A 16,613-nucleotide genomic window follows, 5' to 3' on the forward strand; every position below is an offset into this window, starting at 1 on the left:
TCTAATCCCTCTAGCATTCCTTCAACTGTTTTAATGGAAACATTTGTTTCCCTTTCTCGATTCGAATGTGTACTATAACTCATACCAAGTGTCACATTGGAAATTGGATATAAAAATAGTTCCATTTGACTTGACTTGGTGCAGATCATGTGTGATCAGTGTTCCTATGAGGGATTTTCTTTTATTTTGTAGGAGGAAATCTATGAAGACTACGTAAAGTGCTGCCGTTGTAGGTTGGCTGGTTGGTTGGTTGGATGGTGTCTCCACCATTTATGCAACTTTCTCATAAGAAAATATCACCCATATGCAATCCCCATTCATTCTTATATGCCTGCGATTTTCTTTCCGTTTAGTTTCTGTGCCTTTTTACTTGGATATGACATGTGGGATTTTTGGCTTCATCTTCCCAGGATTGTCACCTTTCTCTAATAAGATATGATTGTTTTCCACATTGACTGGCACTGCACTAAGTGTTTTATGATAATTGGAAACATAACTCGACAGCCGACCAGAAGCCACCTTCTTCACATCGAATTGAGGTTGGCGGGGGTTGTTTGGTTGGATGATAGGGAAATTGGAAAATGGAAATTTCTCACAAGAAGTTAGACTTGCAAACAATTTCTCACATTATCCAGTATCCAGTTGGATAATTTGAACGAATCTTGCATGTAATTGGATTTGAATTTCTATTTATGATATTTTAGTCAGACATTAGTTTTTTAATTGGAAATATTTTTGAGAATATTCCAATTAGAATTGTTGTGACATTGTGAATGATTCAGTATTTTTGAATTTAGTGAATTTATCTTAGACATTAACCGAAAAACAATGCATTGGAACTTCTTTCAATATCGGTTTTCTTTGTAATGAAGTTTTTATCTTCCTCTAAAAAAAAGGTTCCTCGCTCAAGTTAATTTTTATCAGATATTTTAGCCAAGACATAATTTAATAAAAACAATCATAATTAATGAAAATGAGGTCTTTAATTTGTTGACTTTTTCCATCTTACAAAGTGAAAACACGTTGAAATCGAGTCTGAATTTGGAAATTAAATTTGTCGTTAACACGCTTTAAAACACTTTTAGAACATATGAAGAAAAAACCCGAAAAAACGAATAAAATAAAATATGTTTCCTATGTGAAACCACCTTAGAGAATATCTCATACATTCAGAAATGTTACCAGTATTACTGAACTGAAAAAAAGAATGCCCGGTTCCAAAGATTTTGTCTTTACTTTAAAAATTTTGGTATTGATTCCGAACCAAAGAAACGGAGAATACAAGTATGGATACTTTTAAGACACAATTCTCTTTTAAATTTAGGTTTTGTGTTCTTGCTTCTAGGAAGCAAATTTTAATTTTTTGTTTTTCAGCTTTTCTTCTTCATCTGCTATCAAAGTCCTTTAAAAAGGAGTTAACGACAACTTTATTTTCCAAATTCAGACTCGACTTCCAGTAGAAATTATGCTATGTTTCAAGTAAAAAACGTCTTGAAAATAAAGTGTTGAAAAAATGTCCTATTTTTTTTTACGAGTTTTTGTTTGTAGTCAAGATGCAAAAAGATAACAAATTTAAAGATAATTTCATTAATTTTAAAGAATTTTTCTGAATTTTTAAAGTTAAGTTGACCTTACCCCAAAAAATTTTTCTTTCATGTTATGATACCCATTTTTAAATCAAATCACTTAATTATAATGACAATACGACTTCATTGAAAAGTTTATCTACTTTTGAACAAAGAAAAAAACTTTAAATTAGAGAAATGCGTCTTTTATGCTAAACAAAATTTGAATTCGTATTTTAAGGACATTTGGCCTCACGACAATATTTTTTTAGTGTGAGAGCAGATAAAACACCGCTGAAAGACTTTTTGGTATTCCGTGGAGGCCGGGATTGACCCGGCAACCCCATGTATGCAAGTCGAGTATACTAAACATGGCACTACGGTGGCTCCCAATCTGGGTCGGTTTATTAGGGGACTATATCTAATTATGGACCAATTTCTAGATGGTACTTAGAGCTCATATACTGACATGGCTGAGCAAATTTTAACCGGATCGGATGAAATTTATATTGGGAGATATGTAGATTAGATTAGATTCATTCGAATTGACTAAATTTGGCACGAATTATGGCCTTAAAACACCGGAAAAGCCCCCACTCGCTGTGGCTCTGAAGTACACGCTCACAAAAAATCGCTTCTGTAACATATACTCCCAAACATATTTTGCCTCAAGCATATACATTTTTGGGTATTGCCCAAACATTTATATGTTTGATCTCTTCCAATATATAATATGTTTGAAAGCATATTGGTATAAACAATATATGTTTGGGTAGTCTAAGTTCCAAACATTTTGTATTTTTGCATCCAAATTCAATAATGTTGTCTTCCAAAAACAATATGTTATTATGTGAACATATAATATGTTTGGAAGCATTTTGCACCCAAAAATATTATATGCTTAAAAAAAATTCTCCCAAACAATATTGTGCTCAAAATTTTATTTATTTATTTATATATTTACAATCATAATGAATTATGAAAATAAACAGGTAATATAGGTGCTAACAACATAGGTTTTCGACCTGAATGCTCAAAATTTTGTTTCTGCCTAATTGTATATTCCCCCACATCTTTCTCACTTCCACGAGATTTTTTAGTTCTTAGCACCTTTTTCTGTAATAAAACATTGTAGAAGAAATTATTCAATTTTATGATTTTTTTTATTTTAATTTTACCTTTTGCCGGACGGGGATTCGAACAGCGGACCACACAGTTTGTAAGGATCAAAGAAGTAGCTGATCAATTGCCCAAGGGAAAATAAAATGTTAATTTTGTAATAACAAGAAACAACCACCAACTTAATTCAATATCGCTCCCTGTTAAATAGCGCTACAAGCTACTAAACACATATATGTTTATAGGCTATTTCTAAATTAATATATGTTTGCATCCAAGCATATTATATTTACAAACATTTTATGTCCCAAACATAATATGTTCTAACATATTAACATATATGTCCCAAACATGTTATGCTAGTTTATGAACATTATATGCTTGCACTCAAAAATATTGTGTTTAAAAATTTGTGTTCCAAACATATAATGTTTATAGCCAAACATATGAAAAACAGTCTTTTTCATCCGTGTATTATGGCCTTCTCCATAATACACGGATTCCGAGTCAAAGAAGCGGAGAATTAAAGTAAGGACAAATTTAGCACACAATTCTGTTTTAAATTTATGTTGTAGGTTTTTATTTTAGTTTTTTTTTCAGGATTTTTCTTCATGTGCTATCATGTTAACGACAACTTAATTCAAATTCGGGATCTACTATAAATAGAAAAATGCTTTGTTTCAAGTACAAAAATCTTTAAAATAAAATGTTGAAAAAGATTAATGTGCAAAAAGCGAATAACTTTAATCTACTGAAAGCTATACATACGTCTGTGGGACGTATCATATTTTGTCAACATGTGGACAAAATTTGTGGATTTTTGTTTTGAATTTTTATACTTACGCCGATTCTACATACAAATCCTTATCATTTACACATTTTCGGTACTCATTTTCACGAGATTTCAGCGAAAGACTGAAAAAAGGCATACGTCTCCCAGACGTAAATAAGCTGCTCATATACTGATATGGCTGAGTTTTAAGAATTTTTCAGAATCATTAAAGCCAAGTTGGGCTTAGTTCAACAATTTTTTTTTTCATTTTAGGATACCTAATTTTCATTTGAATCACTTAACTATAAGGACAAAACTACTTTATATCAGAGAAATGCGTCTTCTATGCAAAGCAACATTCGTATACGTATTTTAAAGACATGAAATCTTGGGTCTCACGGCCATATTTTTTCAGTGCCAACCTTACTCTCCAAAGCACTCTCCATTGGACGTTAATCTTGGTTGACGAGAGATGCGTCCGATACAAGGAGACCTGTTAGAATTTCCGTGGTTTACAACCGAAACCATATTGCTTATAGGACATTTTCCCGACAATAGTAGGCAATTATTTGGTCCACGGTCGATCAATACGAACAGGAGCACGGTCATTATAACGTCACACACCATTACTATCGTCGGCGATTGAGTTCTGGTGGCCATTGGAAGATGTAAATTTTTAGCAGAACTCTTTGGCATGTAAACCCGATCAGTTTGTTTACAAATTGAGCAATTTGGAATGGAATCTCATCGGAGAACACAAAATTCGGTAATTGTAAACTTTCGTGCTTTTTCCAGCCTCCTGTGTTTGCATTGTGAATTGGTGGGCACTTGCACTTTTTGGAACTTCAATGGCTTCAGTCTTTGAAAGACTTTTTGGAATTCCGTGAAAGGTGGGATTGAACCGACAACCCCATGTATGCAAGTCGAGCATACTAAACATGGCACTACGGTGGCTCCCAATCTGGATCGGTTATTAGCGGACTATATATAATTATGGACCAATTTCTGGATGGTACTTAGAGCTCATACATATATACTTAGAGCATATACTGACATGGCTGAGCAAATTTTAACCGGATCAGATGAAATTTATATTGGGAGATATATAGATTAGATTAGATTCATTCGAATTAACTAACTTTTAGCACGAATTATGGCCTTGAAAACACTGAAAAAGCCCCCACTTGCTGTGGCTCTGAAGTATTTTGGCCCTTTCCCAGCGAAGCGTGGTCATAAGATTATCGACATTTTGTATTGCATCCATTATCGCGATAAGTTTAGTTCACGAGTAAGTTTTCTAACACTGCTGCATGGATTTCTGGCCTTCATGTTATGGATCATTTTAGGTGTTGTTGTCGTTTTTCGTCCACTTTTTGGACCTGAACCACCACGGCCAGTATCACGAATAAAGAGCAGTGGTACGAGAAACAAAAACAATTCTAGCATTTAAATGCTAGAAGTCTCTAACGATAGCTACATGTTGTTCTCCAAATATCGATATTTTGACATTTTTATCGCAAGTTCTACGGATATGCTCCATTGAATTCGTTATCCCCAGCTTGATATTAGTAAGGAGAAGATTTCAAGAATGCACATATATCAGCGACTCTTTCTTATTTCGCCCAATCTCCATTTTAGGCAGTTTGTTTGGTTTGTTGCCGTGGTTCGCCCTCTGGTTTTTAATAAAATTTCAACTAGTCACAATCATACAAGAAGTTCATAGAAAAACGTTTACACTTTCATTGGATAATGTCATAGTGTAACAAGTATCGTACTAAGAGTATATGTAAAAGCATATACCTGCTTGTAATTCACTTTTGGGCATGTGGACATTTCTACGAAATCAGGAAGGTGCTAGCCCTAAACAGGCCAAACCTCAAAACAGAGAACATGGTTTGACCCCAAATGTAAGTCGCACAGCCAGTTAATCAGCTATCCGGAGTATTTACTGAGACAAGCATATAAAATTATAATTTCTTTTTAAGATGATCGTAGTTATTGTCGTGTAGCTTAAGCATAACGAAATTTTATGTTTTGTTTGTTTTTTTTTTTTCATTTTCCCCCAGTTCAGTATGGCCCGAAAAAAAGCCCATGGTTTGTCATACTCAAAGATTTTCCTATTTTATCAAGATCATAGACGGCAGCTACCATGACTATGGATAATTTTCAATAAACCATATCATTTAAATGCTTCAAGATTGGCCGGTCCATATTGAATTAAGATATGAATAGCGGCCATACAACTTCAGCACACGTCCATTGAGATGTTCGAAAGTCAATGATTTCCATCCCCCAAAACAAAAGCGATCACACACGTTGATCAGAGAATAAATGATAAGGTCACGCAATTAAGCATTTGGTGGTTTGAGGTGAGGAAAATTGATTTGTTCTTAAGAAAATTTTAGAGAATCAACATCTGTGGAGCATGGAGCATGCTTGAAATTTCAGATAAGAAATCAGAAATAAAAAATAAAGAATAATTTTTCTTCGAAATATTTTCTGAATATTGGAGCAATTGTGAACCTTATTTTAAATAAGGCCGTCGTAATTTTGATTTTGTGTCTTAAGAACTAAACTTGGCTGATTTATCTATGTAGGTAATACAATTAAACAATACTAACTAGATTTCATATATTTATAGTTCTTCAATAACAATATATTTCGAATATAACGTTAATCAAATAAAAATTACGATTCTCGCGCAAAAAGAATGAAAATACCGCTATAATTAGGGGCTTATCATAAGCGATATAAGAAATAAACAGCATTGCACTATATTCCAGACAAATCGGATAAAAGTTCTACTGTGAAATCAGGGGATCGGTCTATATAAAAATAAGCGCCGATATGAAAGCGAATTGCCGTTTTGATGTAATCAGGAACTAAACTCAGAAGACTGGTTTATTTAAGCATGACATCAAAATATTGAGCGATATGCGATATGGGTACACGAAACATCAAATTTGTAATACATCGAAATTTCCATTCTCGAATATAAATCGATCTTGATAACTTCTACCATTCACTATATTCCAGACAAATCGGATAAAAGTTCTACTGTGAAATCAGGGGATCGGTCTATATAAAAATAAGCGCCGATATGAAAGCGAATTGCCGTTTGGATGTAATCAGGAACTAAACTCAGAAGACTGGTTTATTTAAGCATGACATCAAAATATTGAGCGATATGCGATATGGGTACACGAAACATCAAATTTGTAACACATCAAAATTTCCATTCTCGAATATAAATCGATCTTGATAACTTCTACCATTTGTAAACTTTAACTTTCCCAGAGGCTCAAGAAATCAAATCTGGCGATCGGTTTATATTGGGGGTAATATAGTTTAGATTTATTCGAATTAACTACCTTTGGCACGAATTATGTCTTTCAAACGACCGACAAAGCCAACACTCGCGGCAGGAAAGTGATTCTGAGGTATTTTCTTGACACGCGTGAGTCATGCGTGAATCACTTGAGTCGTGAATAAAATTTACAAGAAATCTCGTGATTGTGCGTGAATGGGATTAATGGGAGTAAAATCTCTAAAAATTCATGTTTATGATTAAATTCACACTCACGGTAAACTATACGAACACAAAAAATCACACTCACAAACAAATTTACGTTCACCGATTTCAATTACCTTCACGGTTTTGACCACGCTTAAGAGTTTAATCGCGTTCATTGTTCGATGTTGCATTGGTGAACCACATTCGAATTTTGATAGTTTACTAATGGTTCAGTCGTGAATCACGAAATTCTGACATTCTTCTCAACAAAATTTCTTTCGATATACCTCCTAGGCCTAACAGAATTTTCTTATTGGAATTGTCCCAAAAATACCCGATCATCAGAATTATCTTCTTGAGCCTCCTAAAGCAACAAATTTCATCCGGTCAGTTATGGTCCCTCTAAAACAGTGCAAAAATTGGTTTACCCTTGTGTACTGGGGTATACTCGCCGGGGTATGTTCATCTGAGTCCTAGGCATCAGGCGCGGTATACAGGCTTCGAACATACTCTCCATACTCTCTGTCATTCTTTGTGGTGATGGTGGTAAAATCCCAGCATAAATTAGCGATGGCTCCGATCTTTCGAAGAATGTTCAGGCCAAGTTTTCCCATACACGATGCATTATTACATATTAATCTGGATGCATTGATTTCCCAATTCGACTATAGCAAAACATTGATGGTTGCCACTAATTATAAGGGATTTCCAATGGCCGTACTGCACTGCACTTGCATACATCGGATCCTCGGCAACATGTTAAGGCTTATGTTATACAAGCCCGCCACTTTCCATTATTATTTTTTTTATCAACTTCAATAATTCATTCTCTCTGTTAAAGCGGACATTTACGAACTTGGTAGGCGGCTCGTAAATCCAATGAAGCAGTGGATTTGGCACCGCTGCAATACCAGCTAGCGGCATGTGTCTTGTGGCTACAGAATGTGGCGTCGCTTCGCTCTTTCGTGGCGTCATTTCGCTCCCACTGTGTCTTTTCGAGACAGAAGAGACTAGGTCTCCTCTAACTCCAATAATTGCTACATCTTCAGTTCTTTGACGTTATCATAAATTCCCCGTTCGAACGCGCTCAAATAGTTACCTTGGTTAGGTTAGGTATAGTGGCAGCCCGATAATTCAGGCTCACTTAGACCATTCAGTCCATTGTGATACCACAGTGGTGAACTTCTCTCTTATCACTGAGTCCGATTCTATGTTAAGCTCAATGACAAGGCTCCTCTTCTGTATAGCCGAGTCCGAACGTCGTTCCACATTGCAGTGAAACCACACTCAAAGCTTCTCTTTGAATCACTCAGAAATGTCACCAGTATTACTCAGGTGGGATAATCTACCATTGAAAACCTTTTTGGTGTTTGGTCGAAACTGGGTTTGAATCCACGATCCTGTGTATTCAAGGCGGGCATGCTAACTATTGTACTACGGTAACTCCCTAACTCCTTATTCGCAGGCCATATGTTCAAGATGGACCCAATGTATTAGCTATTCAAATGCGGCGAGCCCTCTGGATCTTTCCGATTATCTACTCAGATTCCGATTTGGATTTTGGACTCCTAAAAGTTGGGTACCCGCGTCTGTTACCCAATCGGCAGCCTCTAGTAACAACTCACAAATTTTGGCGTTTCGATCCATGACTAAATATAGCACATAAAGATTTCTCACACTTTACATAATCATCTATATGTTAAATACGATGCCAATCCTCTCAATTTTCCCTCTATCACGCCGAATGACCACATTCTAATCTTAAACGAAAGATAAAATTCTTTAAATCCAGCGTCCACTGCTGCTCTTTCAAATAATATCATTAATCTGTTTTGTTCTTCTCATAAAGTGTAATTTAATACTTTCAAAAAATTTCAAGTCAAAGATGAAAGACTTCTTAAGAAAAAGGTATGACATAGAACAAACAGGTCACAAAAAAGCCTCACACACATGACTTCCTCTTTTGGTTTTAAAGAGAATAAAAAAACTCTAGGCACTTGTTGTCATTAACAGATCCCAATAAAAAGAAACTGGTGTAAAATTCAGTTCACGCTTTTATGCTTTGAAGGTTTCACAGTTCTGAGTTTCCATTGACAACGTCCACCATTCATATCTAATGGAGCGACACACGTTGTATTGAAATTCCAAGTAGGAGGAGGAGGCGAAGAAGAAGGAAGAGCATTTCATAAGTAGCTTCATGGTAGCTAACTGAGTAGATTTATGCGTTCACAAATATGATGATATTTAAGCCTTTATACCCATGGATTCGGTAGATATTTTGGCCTTTCCTCGTACTTCAGTGTGTACGCTGAAATATGCCCATCTGCCAGTGGACACGTACATTTTGGAAGATCTGATTTGTTTCTTTCAATGTTATCTCAGTGTGTAGCACTTGCTACTTCTCTTGAACTTGGACAAAATAAAATCTTTATGAATTGTTTATATTTGAGATCTTATTTTTCGGTGGTAGACTTCCTTCATTCTCAGCATTAATGAATATGAGACACAAAAAAAATGAAGCAAATAAATTTCGTGTTTTTCTTATTAAGATTTTTGTAGTTGATGAAAATAAAATTCCAGGTATTATTATTTTACTTCACCTTTACCTATATAAGATCTTTAGTGTGGTTAAAGTCTGTTTGCGTTGCTTTAATTTTGGTATGAAGCTCTGTTTTTTTTTTCTGATGGAAGAAACGTACCGATCTCAATCATAATTCTTGGGAAAAATTTGTCAAAAAAGAGGGCTGAGTATACAACATGTGCTCATATGTCGCAACAAGTGTTTCTGAGCTGTTTGTTATCTGTAATTGAATTGAGACACTACAAATGTTATATGTTGAGCAAGAAATGTAGAGGTTTTTTGTGTTTTGCATATACATTCATTTGGAGTTTGTTGTGTTGTAAGATTTGAGATTACTTGTAAAGATTTTAACATTTTTCAAAGTTTTCGAGTATACAATGAAAGACTTAAGACACAAACTGCATATTTATCTTACTTATAATATCGATGGCTACAATATAATAATTTGATTCGTATGTGATAAACTGAATGAATGTTTGTAGAAAAGACATGCAGTACACTCGGTTTTACGACTGCAGGGGGACCTCCCCCTTGGTCCTCTTTTTGAAAATTGGACCAAAGTTATCCGATTTTGGTTAAAATTTTCAGAGAAGTTTGTATGTGGCGTGTAGACAAAGTTTCGCTACTTTGGTTTTCGTGATTTAATCGGGTAGGGATACTTCACCTTGCCCGAAATTTCGAAACTTGAAGAAAAGTTCCCGATTTGAATGAAATTTCAGGGATTTTTAAGTTTGTATCTGACCCAGATATGTTTTTCGATATTTGATCGAGGAAGGGGACATCCCTTTTTTAAAACAATAGTGTAACTTCTTTCTCTTATATACACCCTCAAAAAAATCGCTTCTGTAACATATGCCCCAAACACATTTTGCTTCAAGCATATATATTTTCATGATTAGTCCAAACCAAATATCGTTTGTATCGTTCAAACAAATCATGTTTCAACTTAGGCATACACTGATAGAAAAAAATTTAAATGAAATTTTCTTTGTGTATATATATTTTTAAGGCGCCAATTGGTTACTTCCATTCTTTTACTTGCAGCATACTCTGTAGGTCTCTCTTTCTAAACACATATATGTTTATAGGCTATTTCTAAATTAATATATATTTGCATCCAAGCATTTTATATTTACTCAAAAATATTGTGTTAAAAAATTTTATTTCCAAACATACAATTTTTACATCCAAACATATGAAAAACAGTATTTTTCGTCCGTATGTTTGAAGTTTACTGGGAATGTGGAAGAGGGTGATCAAATTAATATTGGGTACGAAATTTTTCAATATATGATAAAGGAGTTACACCACCTTCGTGGGCCCTGTGTGCGAACTAAGTACTTAAGTTTTTGATATTATCACAGGAGATGAAGCTTTTTCTTGCCTGTCTTTTTTAAGCAAAAGGTTTAATTTACATTTATTGACAGACAATATAGAAGTATATGTTCGGAAAGGCATCTTCCCCATCCCCGACATTTTAAAAATGCTGTAATTTTCTTTCCCTCATTTATTTGGCAGGAGACATTGAGTGCTTCCATGCATTTGAAATAGAATACTCCCTAGATCCAAAGATTTCGTTCCTCGGAAAACATCTTTTTTTTCAGTGTATGGATTACACACATGAAGAAGAAAAAAGTGTACCTAATTTCTTATACCACTAAAGGGGCTTCTCCAGGCCTTTCTCCTTCTTAAATACTCCGGTTAATAATTCTGCATATCTCCTGCTGTTCCAGTCAATAAACTCAAAATTTGCATTGGGTAACATTTTCGGAACGATGTTACTTCGAATTTCCGAAAGAAACATTTTACCATTTTTATACCCTCCATCATAGGATGGGGGTATATTAACTTTGTCATTCCGTTTGTAACACATCGAAATATTGCTCTAAGACCCATAAAGTATATATATTCTGGGTCGTGGTGAAATTCTGAGTCGATCTAAGCATGTCCGTCCGTCCGTCCGTCTGTTGAAATCACGCTAACTTCCGAACGAAACAAGCTATCGACTTGAAACTTGGCACAAGTAGTTGCTATCGATGTAGGTCGAATGGTATTGAAAATGGGCCATATCGGTCCACTTTTACGTATAGCCCCATATAAACGGACCCTCAGATTTGGCTTGTGGAGCCTCTAACAGAAGCATATTTCATCCGATCCGGCTGAAATTTGGTATGTGGTGTTGGTATACGGTCTCTAACAACCATGCAAAAATTGGGCCACATCGGTCCATAATTATATATAGCCCCCATATAAACCGATCCCCAGATTTGGCTTGTGGAGCCTCTAACAGAAGCATATTTCATCCGATCCGGCTGAAATTTGGTATATGGTGTTAGTATATGGTCTCTAACAACCATGCAAAAATTGGTCCACATCGGTCCATAATTATATATAGCCCCCATATATACCGATCCCCAGATTTGGCTTGCGGAGCCTAAAAGAGAAACAAGTTTCATCCGATCCGGCTGAAATTTGGTACATGGTGTTGGTATATGGTCTTTAACAATCATGCAAAAATTGGTCCACATCGGTCCATAATTATATATGGAGCCCATATAAACCGATCCCCAGATTTAGCTTGCGAAGTCTCCAAGAGAAGCACATTTCATCCAATCCGGTTGTAATTTGGAACATGGTGTTAGTATATGATCTTTAACAACCGTGCCAGAATTGGTCCCCATATAAAACATTCTCCAGATTTGACCTCCGGAGCCTCTTGGAGGAGCAAAATTCATCCGATCCGGTTAAAATTAAGCACGTGGTGTTAGTACATGGTTGCTAACAACCATACCAAAATTGGTCCATATCGGTTCATAATCATGGTTGCCACTAGAGCCAAAAATAATCTACCAAAATTTTATTTCTATAGAAAATTTTGTCAAAATTTTATTTCTATAGAAAATTTTATCAAAATTTTATTTCTATAGAAAATTTTGTAAAATTTTATTTCTATAGAAAATTTTGTCAAAATTTGTTTTCTAGAGAAAATTTTGTTCAAATTTTTTTCGGTTCATAATAAAATTTTCATCATTGTCAAAGTTTTATTTCTATAGAAAATTTTGTCAAAATTTTATTTCTATAGAAAATTTTGTTCAAATTTTATTCGGTTCATAATCATGGTTGCCAATCGAGCCAAAAATAATCTACCAAGATTTTATTTCTATAGAAAATTTTGTCAAAAGTTTATTTCTATAGAAAATTTTGTTAACATTTTATTTCTGTAGAAATTTTTGTCAAAATTTTCTTTCTATAGAAAATTTTGTCAAAATTTTTATTTCTATAGAAATTTTTATTTCTATAGAAAATTTTGTTAAAATTTTATTTCTGTAGAAAATTTTGTCAAAATTTTATGTCTACTTTGTCAAACTGAATTATATAAGTATTGGATCGATCTTTTTTGATTTAATATATACCACGTATGGACTTACATACAATTTAGAAGATGGTGTTAGGAGGTTTTAAGATACCTTGCCATCGGCAAGCGTTACCGCAACTTAAGTAATTCGATTGTGGATGGCAGTGTTTAGATGAAGTTTCTACGCAATCCATGATGGAGGGTACATAAGCTGCGGCCTGGACGAACTTACGGCCGTATATACTTGTTTTTTTTTTTTTTTTTTTTTTTTTAATTTTTTCATAACTTTATCAAATTCTGTATGAGCAAAATCGCTCTTCAAAATAAGTGCTACCCAATTCTGTTGAATTTCTCTTCCTCTGGAACACACAGCTGAGAGAAATATGTTATGTTGTGTTCGCCCGGAATTATTGAATAGGTCAAGGGCTTTATCTTAAACTTTACGTTAACTAAAAAAAAATTGTAATCAATTCCATCAATAAATTGAAATCCATCCATTACGAACACAACTTCAAATACTTTAGATTTTTTTCAGAAAAATTATCTTATTATTTTATCCTGCGAAATATTAACAAATAGACTTTCCTTTTAAAAAATCAGGAAGGCATAGGGAAGCGGACCGGCTAGTTTATGGCAGATTCTTTATTTTAGCCACATAAACATCGATCTCCCAATTATGTATGCGGCTTATGTAGAATGATTTTTTGGTCTCTCTTTCTAGGAACAGCAATGGGAATTTGTAAGTTAGTTTGATAAACCTTTCTACAAACTCCATATACTATTTGCTCTAGCCTTTAGGAAATAAATTAGTTCATAACCTAATATAGAACTCATATAATTCTACACTGAAAAAATATTGTCGTAACCACAAAGATTTCATGTCCTTAAAATAAGAATACAGTTTATGCATTTTTCTGATACAAGGATTGTGGCCTAAAAGTGGATCAGCTTTTCATTTAAGGCATTTTGTGATAACAGTATTCTATTATAAAATTGGTATCTTTACATTTAATGGGTATCTTTACAATTATATAAGATTCCTCAAAATTAATGAAATCGTCTTTAATTTCATTTTGAAGAGTCGTTTTACTTGAATAATGTATATTTGGAGGCGAGTTTGAATTTTGAATTTCGTTAATACGTTTATGAGAGACTTTAATATTAAATGACGAAAACATGCAGAATAACTTAAGATTTGTATCCTAGTATCAAGTATACAACACCCATCATAATAGATAATTTTATGATAAAATTAATAAGAAAATATATTGTTAATAGTCTGGAGTGTACTACGAGTAATTTTATTATGGCTTCATATCATGTCAGCGAAGACATGCACCTTATTATCATACTATGTGCCACCGAAAGCCTTTATATACCTCGACAATAAAGGCCTCATTCAGAGTGCAAATGGTATTCCAATTTTCTATCACCTCTATAGAAGAGCGAATAACAAGCGTGTTGATAGCAATATGGTAGCCAACAATGATATGAGATTCAAGACAAGTATTCCTACCAGGGACATAGATGAGAGGAAAAACATAGATTTTGCTAAAATATTGGTGGATTATGCCCTAACCCAGCTACTTTTAACATACTAATACAGCCTCTCTATTTTACACTTTACTTACAAAAAAGTGATGTTTTTGCAAATTTTTTTATTACACAGCAATTATCAGGATTTATAGTCTCTATAACTTAAAGAAAATTAATCTTAATAGTAAATGTATCTTAAAAATTGTACTTGAGAGTCCTACTTTACCTATTTATTTATTGGTAGTAAAATATCATATATAAACCTAAATAAATAAACGATTATACAAACAAAAACTCATTTTTAAAAGTGAATTTTGTATTAAATCAAAAATGGGTTTCTTTCCTTTAAGGAAAATTAGCCTTAGTTCAGTGACATGGGACTTTAACGGAGGGACACAAATTTATAAAATTTTTCATTAAATTTAGGACATAAATTTACAAAATTTGTTATTCATCGCTTACTTGGCTCGGAATCAATATCAAAATAAATTAAGTAATGGAAAAATCTTTAGAATTGTGTAAGCTTATTTTTTCATTGTACAAATTCTACATTTCTAGCTTCTGGAAGGGTATATTTATCAGATTTTCTCAAGTTAACCTCTACACACAAAAAAATTTTTTTCTGATTCAATCACGAAATTAATAGATCCAATTAATTTTTAATTGAAATGTCTTCAATCACAGAAATGATAGTATCAATTAAAAAATTAATTGAAGGTCAATTAAAAAGTTAATTGATCCAATTAAAAAATTAATTGATACTATTATTTTTGTGATTGATTTTTGTTTCAATTAAAAAATTTGTTGAATCTATTAAATTTTTAATTGAATATTTTTTAAAACTCAATTAAAATTGTAATTGGAAAATTTTTCGTGAAATTTTTTTGTGTGTAGGAAGCAGTAATTGTTGTTATATCTAAATCCCAAATCAGTTTTTGCCTCTTTCCTTTATCTTCTACACTGAAAAAAATATTTATGTGATATTAAAGATTATGCAACCTAAATTGAAGGATGCGAAATTTAGAAAATATTAAGGACAAATTTCTTTAAAATAATGAAATTGTAATTAAAATATAGTTTATAATCTTTGCTTCAAAATTTTTTTTCATTAAATGTATGTCATAAATTTAATGAAAAATTTTGTAAATTTGTGTCCCTCCATTAAAGTCCCTTGTCATTGAACTATGGCTAATTTTCCTTAAAGTAAAGAAACACATTTTTGATTTAGAGAAAGGGTCCTTAAATTAACTGAAATATTGAAACTTTAGATTTAAGATAAAAACGCTTCAAATATAGGCTAAGACTCAAATCGTCTTTGGTTTAAAGTTTGTTTGGAATTAAGAAAACATTTTTTACCCTTTACATTATAATTTGTTTGTATGTGAGTACCATTATTAATAAACCGCGAAAATAGAATGAAAATTTGATAAATGAGATCTGTATCCTAATTATAATTTTATTAGTCCTAGATTGAAAACCAGATAGGTCGCTTAAAAAGTGTCTTTATTTTAAAGAAGCCGCATCTTTGTCTCGGAATCAATACCAAAATCTTTAAGGGAAGGTTTTTTGGAGTATAAGAGCCTTTTATTGAGTCATTTTTGTTGAAAGAGTATGTTTCATCAAACCCAACAGACATTTTTATAGTAACTTTATGGCCTCTACCATCCACAACGGAGACAGTCCGACACAAAAAAAAGTGAACCCTATATTTCACTAAAGCGATTTAACTCTCTTTTAGTTTATGGCATTATTACAGTTTAAGAAAGTTTCCATGATTTTAATTTTTGAGTACGTTAGTTAAATTAACTAAAACAGAGGAAAAAATTATTATTAAGTAATGAAGCATAACGATTAACTAAAATAGTGTCTTCCACCAAATAGTTCAGAATTTCTTAGAATTTGTAAATTTTACTAATTTTACCATTTTGAACTTCGTATGTCACTAAAGACATTCTTGCAATTTGAACTCCAATTTTTACCTTCAAACTACAAAATTTTCTTTATCAAGTGAAAAAAATTATTTATGCCTAATAAATTTTCTTGAATTTGTCGAAAAATATTTACTTATTTTTGTGATATCGGCGTGATGTCAGCGTTTGTAATACAGTTTAGATAAATTTTTCTAAAAATATACAAAATTTTCTAAAATTAACCAAAAGTTTTTTTCCTAG

Source organism: Haematobia irritans, chromosome 2 (assembly GCF_050003625.1).
Source record: "Haematobia irritans isolate KBUSLIRL chromosome 2, ASM5000362v1, whole genome shotgun sequence".
NCBI classification, from domain to species: domain Eukaryota; kingdom Metazoa; phylum Arthropoda; class Insecta; order Diptera; family Muscidae; genus Haematobia; species Haematobia irritans.